General features: G+C 41.7%; 1 pseudogene; it reads left to right on the top strand.

The window, feature by feature from the left end:
- The first annotated feature begins 5,617 nt into the window (after nt 1-5,617).
- LOC102854503 lies at nt 5,618-6,031 on the top strand (annotated as a pseudogene).
- The last annotated feature ends 3,727 nt before the right edge of the window (nt 6,032-9,758 follow it).

Genomic DNA, 9,758 nt, shown 5'->3' with positions numbered 1-9,758 from the left:
TTGTTATCAGGAGTAAAGAGAAATCTTCCTTAGTCCCGGTTGTAGAAAAGAACCTGTCTTCAACTGAAATAATAAAATATGTCATCCAAGTGTGTCTCTCGCTGGGGATACATTGTCTTGTTTGTTTCTCTGGACTTTTGAGGTTAGCATTTTCAATTTCTGCCCATTTGTAACATGGACTGCACATGGTACCTTATGGATTCTTCTCTGGCCTACTCTGTCTTTGATCTTGCCACTCAGAGTACACATCACCTGTACAATTCATTCTCTGTGCGTTCCAGGTCAGATTCTTGAGAAATACAGTTGATTCCTGGCCAGCCAGCTCCTTTAGTCCAACAGCTGTGGCCAAGTGGGAATAAAACAACAACTTATTGATGTCAAATCAAAACTGACTCATAGCTGGCCCTCCAGAGGGTATTTGGAGGCTGTAAATTGCACAGGAGAAGACTGCCTATCTTTTTACCTTTTGAACCACCAGGGAGAAGCCACAGCCTTTGGTTTGGCAGTGCAATTCCTCAGGGACTGTGCCCAAATGCTCCGTAAGTGGTAATGTGGTTGTTACATGCTGTTGAGTCAGAACCAACTCATAAATGACCTTCCAACAGGTTTCCTGAGGCTGTAAATCACACAGAGGAGACTGCCGACCCTTCTGCCTCTAAGCTAAGGTTAAATGTGGCAGGCAAACCAACCTACAATGTTTCTAAAATGGCTATTGCGCTGGGTTAGTCAATCTTCTTTTGACAGCTGTGTGTCCCCCTGCTCGTCCCCAGATCATAGTTTGTCCTCATGTCACACCACGCCTCCAGATGTGCAGAGGATGAGATTTCTGAAATGAGAGAAGCCCAGGCTCCAATCCCTCTGCTCCATCAGGTCCTAAAAACTCCTGCTGCTATCTGATGCCATGATGCTACTTCCGATAGACCACTGTGATCTCTGGTATGGGCTGGGCATCTGCTCTTGCTCTGTATATATATCCCCCTTTCCCATCTCTGTGATTTCTTTGTGACTCCTCATCCCTTAGTATACTATATAGTCCGTCTGTTCTCACATCACCCCTGTTGGGGTTGGTATGTAGCCAATGAGTTAGAACCAATTTGTAGCTGACCTTTCAGCAAGTTTTCAGAGGCTGTAAATCACACAGTGACAGCCCATTTTTCTCCCAAGAAGTAGCTGGTGGATTCAAACTACCTGCCTTTGGATTGGCAGCACATTTCTTTACCCAGTAGGCCTCCAGAGCTCCCTCACATTGCCTCTTGTATCCAGCTCTCTTTCTGAGGATATTGTCGCCCACAGCTTTACTCCACTCCTGGTTTGAACCAGTGCTCAATAATGAATGGGATTATTCTGAATTTTTGAACTTGCAAAGGTGAGAGTCCAATTTGAGCATGGTTGGATCCTGATGAACCATGAGGCATCATAAGAGGACAAACTTAAAGTACTTGGCATGGAAAGTAACAGTTAAAAGAATCAGCATACAATTCAGCTGGCCTGGCCTCAAATCCTCATTTTACCTTTACTTGCTGTGGACCTTGGCCAAGTTGTCTAAGGCAGAGAGTCCTGTGAAATTGTATTGATAATACGTAAGACATTTGGTTACTGAGAGAGAGAGAGACAGGAGAGAGAGAGAGAGAGAGACAGACAGACAGGAGAGAGAGAGATACATGCAAAGTAATTAGCAAATAATAAACAAATGGTAATAGTTATTGTTTTCTTTATTCTTGTAAATCTTAATATTCCTCAGTTCCCAGAAAATAGGAAAGATAAAGCATTTCTCTGCTCTACTGTAAACTCCTCGTTTCTAAGAAACATACTTTTTTCTCTCCACTCTGTCTCTCCTACAAGGTCACTGTTGCATGGGGGTGGTAAAGGAATGATGGATATATTTATAGTAGGTAAGGAAACCGCATTTTAAGTTTGGAGAACTTCCCCCTCCTAGAACTCCCTCCTGTAATAAAACTTTAAAGTCCTTTCTTACAGCTTACCTTATATTTTTTCCCCTCTTAAACTACAGCAGCAATGTCACATTGAGCTTTCTCTCTGTGCAAGTAAGCACTGCTGTCCTAAAACATATTTCTTCCTGAGTTTCCACTGAAGTGAAAATTCTTCCTGAGTAATTTTTCCCATGACCAAGAAGTATACAGTAATTAAGGTATTATTTGTAAACAGGAACAAGAAATAATTTATAGCTTATGTGCAATCAGTTCACTCTTTCATGAACTTACATATTTATGTGTTTGACTAAAACCTATGAATACTAACAGGCTCTTTATTCCAGTAAATGAGACTGTGGTGTGGAGTGAATTGAAGGAGCAAAGTGTGGGGCACATAATTGAAAAATAAGATGGAGCTATGGATTTTAGATGCCTGTCTGCCACAGAGTCATTTTGTGGCTCTAACTAAGTATAATGCTTCGTGCTCTCTTTCTCCACCTGGAAAATTATGATAATATAACTATCTGGAAAATAGAGAAGGAGATTCTGTTTTTAAAAGAACAGGAACACCAAAAAGGTTTTAGATCCAAATAGGCAAACATTCAAAACTAACGTCTAGGAAATTAGAATGCCTGGTTAAGCCTGACATATTTTATCTTCAGTTAAAGAATTTGCAATATTTGAAGAATTCACTTATTATGGATTGAAATCTTTCCCTCCAAAGATATGTGAATCTGAAACCCTGGTACCTGTACAAATGATCTCATTTAGACATGTTATTGTATGCCGTTGAGTTGGAACTGACTCATAACTGATCCTACAGTGGGTTTTCAGAGGCTGTAAATCACACAGGAAGAGATTGCCCATCTTCCTTCCTTGGAAGAGCTGGTTGATTCGAACCACCTGTCTTTGGGTTGGCAGTACAACTCCTTATCTGACTACCAGAACTCCCTCATTAGTAAATGGGGTTTTTAAAAAAAGATACCATCAATTACATTAGCATGAGGTCATAATGAAGTAAGGTAGGAATCACATTTGGACAATAGAAATATTAAAATTATAATAACTCACTAATAACCTAAGAATGGCACACAAAACAAAGAAGTAACTTTTCATTGCTATGGGCCACCAAGCCAGTAGCTACTCAGAGCTAACCTTCAAGCAGGTGTTCAGAGACAGTAAATCACACAGAAGATTACCCAACATTCTTACATTAAGCATCTTACAACTGCTTGCCCTCAGGTTGGCAGTGGAGTTCCTTAACACTATGCCAACAGGGCTCCATAACTGTATGCTGAGCAAATCATTCAAGAAGCTGGATTTTATGAAGAAGAATGTGGCATCTGGATCAGAGGAAGCATCATCAACAGCCTGTGTTATGCAAATGACATTGTGTCTACTTGCTGAAAGTGAGGAGGACTTGAAAACACTTGCCACAGAAGAGCAAAGATGATCAAAGTCTTCAATATAGATTACATCTTAACATCAAGAAAATAAAGGTCCTCATCACTGGAACAATAGACAACATCTGCTAGATGGAGAAAAGACTGAAGTCAACAATTTCATCTTGGATCAAAAATCAACACCCTTGGCACATCAGCAATCAAGAAATAAAAAGACATATATTGCACTGGGAAAATCCACCATCAAGTTCCTCTCTGAAGCTCTAAAGAGCAAGGATGTCAGTTTAAAGACTAAGGTACACCTGATGCAAGCCAAAGTATTTCAATTATTTGCTATGCATTTGAAAGTTGGACAATGGGTAAGGATGAAAGAAGAAGAATCTATGTCATTAAATAGTTGCGTTGGAGAAAAGTACTGACTATTCCATGAACTGCCAAAAGTACACACAAATATGACTTGGAGAAAGTGCAACAAAATTGTTCCTTAGAGGCAAGGATGGTGAAACTTCATCTCACAAACTTTGGGCATATTTTCAGGAGAGGTCAGGTGGGAAAGGTAGAGGGTCAGAGGAAGAGAAGACCTCAACAAGATAGATTGACACAATGACTATAACAATGGACTCAAGTATATCCAAGATGATGAGGATGGCACAGGACAGAGCATGCTGTTCATAGGAACGCTTTGAGCCACAGTCAACTCAACAGCACCTAACAATTTTGTTTTGCCTTCAAATTGGAAATAAAGGCAATAACCTGGTGGAGATATTGGGAAATGTGCGCATATTGGCGAGAGTATAAGTTAATATGAAACTTTTGAGATAATTCTAGCAATAGATCTAAAAATTGAAGCCCTTATTTACTTTATAACCTACATTATGCAGATAACAAAATCTTGCTTGCTAAAAGTGAGAACTTGGAACATTTGCTGCAGAGAGATCAAAGAATTCAACCTTCAATATAGATTACATTTCAATGTTAAGGAAAAAAATTCTCACCGCTGGACCAATAGGGAGCATCATGATAGGTGGAAAAAAGATTGAAGTTGTCAAGGATTTCATCTTACTTGGATTCACAATCAACACACTTGGCACCAGCAGTGAAGAGATAAGGAGAGGTACTGCACCAGGAAAGTCTGCAGTCAGGGCCCTCTCCAAATCACTGAGGAGCAATGATATCAGGTTGAGGACTAAGGTGGATCTGAACCAGATCATGGTCTTTTCAGTCACCTGCTTTGCACTTGAGAACTGGACCATGATGAGAAGAATGAGGCAAGAACAATTGATGCCTTTGAGCTCTGGTGTTAGAGAAGAGCACTGAACACCCCATATACTGTCAAAAGAACAGAAAAATATGTCTTGGAGAAAGTAAAGACAGAGTGCTTCTTGGAGGCAAAGATGATAAAGCTTCATCATGAATACTTTTGGGCATATTCCTTGGAGAGAGACATCATGCTTGAAAAGGTGGAGGGTCAATGAAAGAGAGGCAGACCCTCAAGCATATAGATTGATACAGTACCTACTGCAATGGACTCTAGTGTGTCAGGAAGTGTGAAGATGGCACAGGATAGGACAGGGTTCATATCTGTTGCTCATGGGGTCATTATGGGTCATACTTGACTTGATGGCAAAAGAGGAGGAGGACGAGGAGAAGAGGAGGAGGAGAAGAGGAGGAGGAGGAGGAGAAGGAGAAGAGAAGGAGGAGGAGGAGAAGGAGAAGAGAAGGAGGAGGAGGAGAAGGAGGAGAAGGAGAGGAGGAGGAGAAGGAGAAGAAGAAGAAATAATTCCACTTCAAGGAATCTCCTCTACCTAAATACACTACAAACAAAGAGGAGGCATTTTTGTCTTCCTTTGTTTATGTGATGAATATGTGACAGCATTTCTGAGAGCAGTGTTCATGGTGGCATGAAGCAGGAGCCTCTTGTTGTTGGGTGGTCTTGAGTGGGTTCTGACTCACGGGGACCCCGTGTACAACAGAACCAAACCATCCCAGTCCTGCACCATCCTCACAACGGCTGTCTTTGAGTTCATCACTGTGGCCACCATGGCAGTCTTTCTCAATAAGGTTCTTCCTCCTGTTCAGCGACCCTCTACTTTACCCAGCATGATGTCCTTCTCCAGGGATTGATTCCTCTCCTGATAACATGTCCAAAGCTTGTGAAAAGTCCCACCATTCTTATTTCTAAAGAGCATTCTGTCAATTACTACAGAAAAAAGGTCCTGATACCTGAGTGCTCAAGATGTGTGACTTCACTGAGGACCAGAAGACTTCACTGAGGAAGACTTTAGGGAAGCCTTCCAGCTGGTGATGGTGAGATCCTGTTCAGCCAGTGTAGGGATGTGATGAGAGTTCTGGGCCAGAACCCCGCCAATGCAGAGGTGCTCGGGGTCCTGGGAAACCCCGAGACTGATGGAATGAACATGAAGGTCCTGGATTTGGAGCGCTTCCTGCCCGTGCTGCAGATGCAGCGAAGAACAAGGACCAGGGTACCTTATGAGGACTAGGTTGAAGGCCTCTGGGTGTTTGACACAGAAAAGAACATCACTGGCCACTGTCAGGGAGGCTGAAATCCAGCATGTCCCTGTCACACTTGGTGAGAAGATGACGGAGGACGAAGTGGAGATGCTGGTGGCAGGGCAGGAGGACAGCAATGGTCGTATCAACTATAAAAAGCTCGTCTGGATGGTGCCGAATGGCTGAGGACAGCACTATCTGCATCCCCAGAGACTCTGCCTTTTCCCATATGAGCCTGTATTTAGCCCTGAAAGTCTCCTCATGGCACCTTTCTCATCTTGTCTTTCTTGGATTGCCAGCAACACTCACCAAATAAACTTGCTTTCTATACACCTCACCCAAATAAAGTGTGTCCCTTTTTTAAAATTTTATTTTATTAATTTTAATGAACATTTAGAGAGGCTTTGGATTTCCATTCATTCATTGTTGCATTTTTCTCCCTGCCCATCCCTCCCCCCCCCCCCCCCCAAGTTTGCTCTTCTCTTTGAAAAGTAAAAGAAAAATTCCTTCATTGGTATACAAATCCCCCCTCCCCCAGCCAAGTACACTCCACTGTGCAACCTTCATTCTGGACTCTTGTGATAACCATAATACCCAATCATATATCGCTTTTAAACTGTTCTCTCCCTCATCTGTTTCAATGCAGTATATATAATTTATCCAGTTTTACCCCAACCCTGATGTCAGTCCCATTCTACAACAGGGACACCATGCAGTATTTGTCCTTTTGTGACTGAGATATTTCACTCAGTATAATGTCCTCCAGTGTCACCCATTTTGAATAATACTGCATGAGTTCCTTGTTTTTCAGTACAATGTAGTATTCCATTGTGTGAATATACCAGAGGTAAAGAGTGTTCTAATTGAGCTTCTTCCGATATAGAGTTCTTATGTATCATAGAGTTGGAACTGACTCACAGCTGACTCTCCAGTGGGTTTTCAAAGCCAGTAAATTACACAAAAGGAGATTGTAAGCCTTTCTTCTCTGGAGCAGTTTGTGGATTCTTCTGGCAATGCATCATGATAAGTTGATATTCTTCCCCAATACAGTAATTTTTTAAAAAACATGGATTCTTCCTCCATCTTCTTTGTTCATTTTTCTAGCCTTTTCCTGGTTGTGAAAACCATCTTATTACCATCAAGTTGCAACTGACTCATAGCCGACCCTCCAGTGGGTTTTCTGGGTCTGTAAATCACACGGGAGGAGACTGGTCGTCTTTCTCCTGAGAAGTCGTTGATGGATTAGAAGTGCCAGAGATGTGCCGCCTATGGGTCACCTGTGCAACTCCTACGTACCATGCCGCAGACACTGTGGATGGCTTGGTTCAGGCACACTTTTGGTTCAAAGCCACCTCTGTGCTTTTTAAAAGAGGCCTTTTGCATCAGATTTGTCTAGTGCCACACATCTTTTAACTTTTTTGACATGCTTTTATGGGGATTGATAACAGATCGAAGTAAAACAAAAGGTTTGACGATTCTAATCTTTTCTTCATTTATCGTGATGCTACATATTGGTTCAGTTGTGAGGCATTTCTTCCCTCCTTTCTTTTTGTGGACACTTAATCCATGTTTGTTGTTGTTGTTGTTGTTGTTATGTACCGTCGAGTCATTTGTGACTCATAGCGACCCTATGTACAACAGACCTAAACCCTGCTCTATCCTGTGCAAATCTCATTGTCTCTGACACACCCATCCTGAGTACCCCAGTCACTGAATCAATCCACCTCATAGAGGGTCTTCCCCTCCTGCACTGTCCCTCCACCCTCTCAAGCATGACGTCCCTCTCCAAAGACCTGTCTCTCCTTACAACATGTCCAAAGTATGTCAGGCGAAGCCCCAGAATTCTTGCCTCCAAGGAGCAGCCTGGTTTAACCCTCTCTAGGATGAATCTGTTTGTTTTCTTGGCAGTCCATGGTACATTCAATACTCTTCTCCAGCACCACAGCTCAAAGGCGTCAATTCTCCTTCTATCCTCCCTAGTCATTGTCCAACTCTCTGATGCATAACAAGTGATTGCAAAAACCATGGCCTGTATCAGGTGCACCTTACTCTCCAGAGAGACACCGTTGCTCTTGAGTACTTTAGAGAGGTCCCTAACTGCAGTAGAAGACCATAATCTTTGATCTTCACCAGTGAGTGCATCAAGTCCTCTTCACGTTCAGCAAACAATCTTGTGTCATCTGCATATTGCAGGTTGTTATTGAGTCCTCTTCTAATCCTGATGCCACCTTCTTCTTTATATAATCCAGTCTCTCAGATGATTTGCTCAGCCTTCAGAATGAATAAGTGTGTTGGAAAGATACAAGTCTGACATACAACATTTCTGATTTCCAGTTAGGTCATTTTCCTTTGTTCTCCTTGAATAAGAGTCTCCTTGTCTGCATACAGGTTTCATGAGAACAGAATCAAGTATTTGGAATTCCCATTCTTCCTAATGTTATTCATAAGCACTTATTATCCATACAGTCAAGTGTGTTTGCAGTGCCAAGAAAACACTGATAAACATCTTTATAATCGCCTCTACTTACAGCCCAGAGACATCTGACACCAGTAGTGATATCACTCGCTCCCCTCCTGTCAATATCGTGCTCCAGTCACTTTTAAATCATCCTTAGCAAGATTGGGCTTGCATGTATATTGATTGTATTGCTCTAGAACTTCTAGGATCTTTCAGACAACTGTTCTTTGGAATGCGTACATATAGGAATCTCCTTCAGTCTGTTTTCCAGCTAGCTGTCGTGTAAATTCCTGAGCATAGATGAGTGAGCACTTTCAGCTGCCCGTCTGTTTCTAGAATAGGGAATCTAAACATGCATTAATAGAAAGTAGATTTTAAAACATATGCACATGGCCATCTGCCATTGGTTAAAAAGAATGAATGAACACACATATACTGACAGAGGCGGGTAGGAAGTTGAGATTGTCCAAAAAAATATTGTCAAGTCATAAAAACAAGTTGTAGAACAGTATGTGGCCTACAATACCATTAATACATAACACTCTTTCCCAGTTCAAATAATCATTGGATTTAGGAGTTACCCTAATCCAGTAAGGTCCCTGGGTACCAAAAAATAGTTACCTTGACTACTAATCAAAGGGTTGTTGGGTCAAATCCACTCAGTAGATTTAAAGGATCAAAGGACTAGTGAATGATATGCTTCAGTAAAAAGTACAGCCAGGAAATCTCTACAGAACAGCTCAGCTCGGTAACATGTGCAACTATCATGATTCAGAATCTGTAAGGAAGTAAGGTTGTCTGGGTTTCTCTTTTTCTCCCTAACATCACTTCAATGAATGGAAGAGATTGATATTTGTTCCCATCCCAAAGAAAGGTGACCCGACACAGTGAGGAAATTATCGAACAATATCATTAATATTATATGCAAGCAAGAATCTGCTGGAAATTATCAAAAAACGAATGGAGCAATACATCAGCAGGGAACTGCAAGAAGTGCGGGCTGCGTTTAGAAGATGTCATAGTAATAGGGATAGTATAGCTAATGTTAGATAGATCTTGGCAGGAAGCAGAGTACCAGAGGAATGTCTATCTGTGCTTCATTGTCTATGCAAAGTCACAACAAGCTGTGGCTAACTTTGAAAAGAATGGGAATCCCCAAACATTTGATTGTGCTTATGTGAAAACCTATACTTGGACAAAGTAGCTGTCATCAGAAAAAGCAAAGAGACATTGCATGGTTCAAAATCAGGAAGGGGGTCCACCAGGGATGTATTCTGTCTCCATACCTTTGCAATCTCTATGCAGAACAGATCATCTGGGATGAGGAGAAATGCGGCATCAGAATTGGTGGAAGATTCACCAACAACCTGCATTATGCAGATGATACAAACCTGCATGCTGAAACTAAGGAGGACCTGAAGCACTTGCTGCAGAAGGTCAAGGACTGCAGCTTTT

Source organism: Elephantulus edwardii, unplaced genomic scaffold, assembly GCF_000299155.1.
Source record: "Elephantulus edwardii isolate Elephantulus edwardi_28Jun2011 unplaced genomic scaffold, EleEdw1.0 scaffold00032, whole genome shotgun sequence".
Lineage (NCBI taxonomy): Eukaryota > Metazoa > Chordata > Mammalia > Macroscelidea > Macroscelididae > Elephantulus > Elephantulus edwardii.
This window is presented reverse-complemented; position numbering and strand designations above follow the sequence as displayed.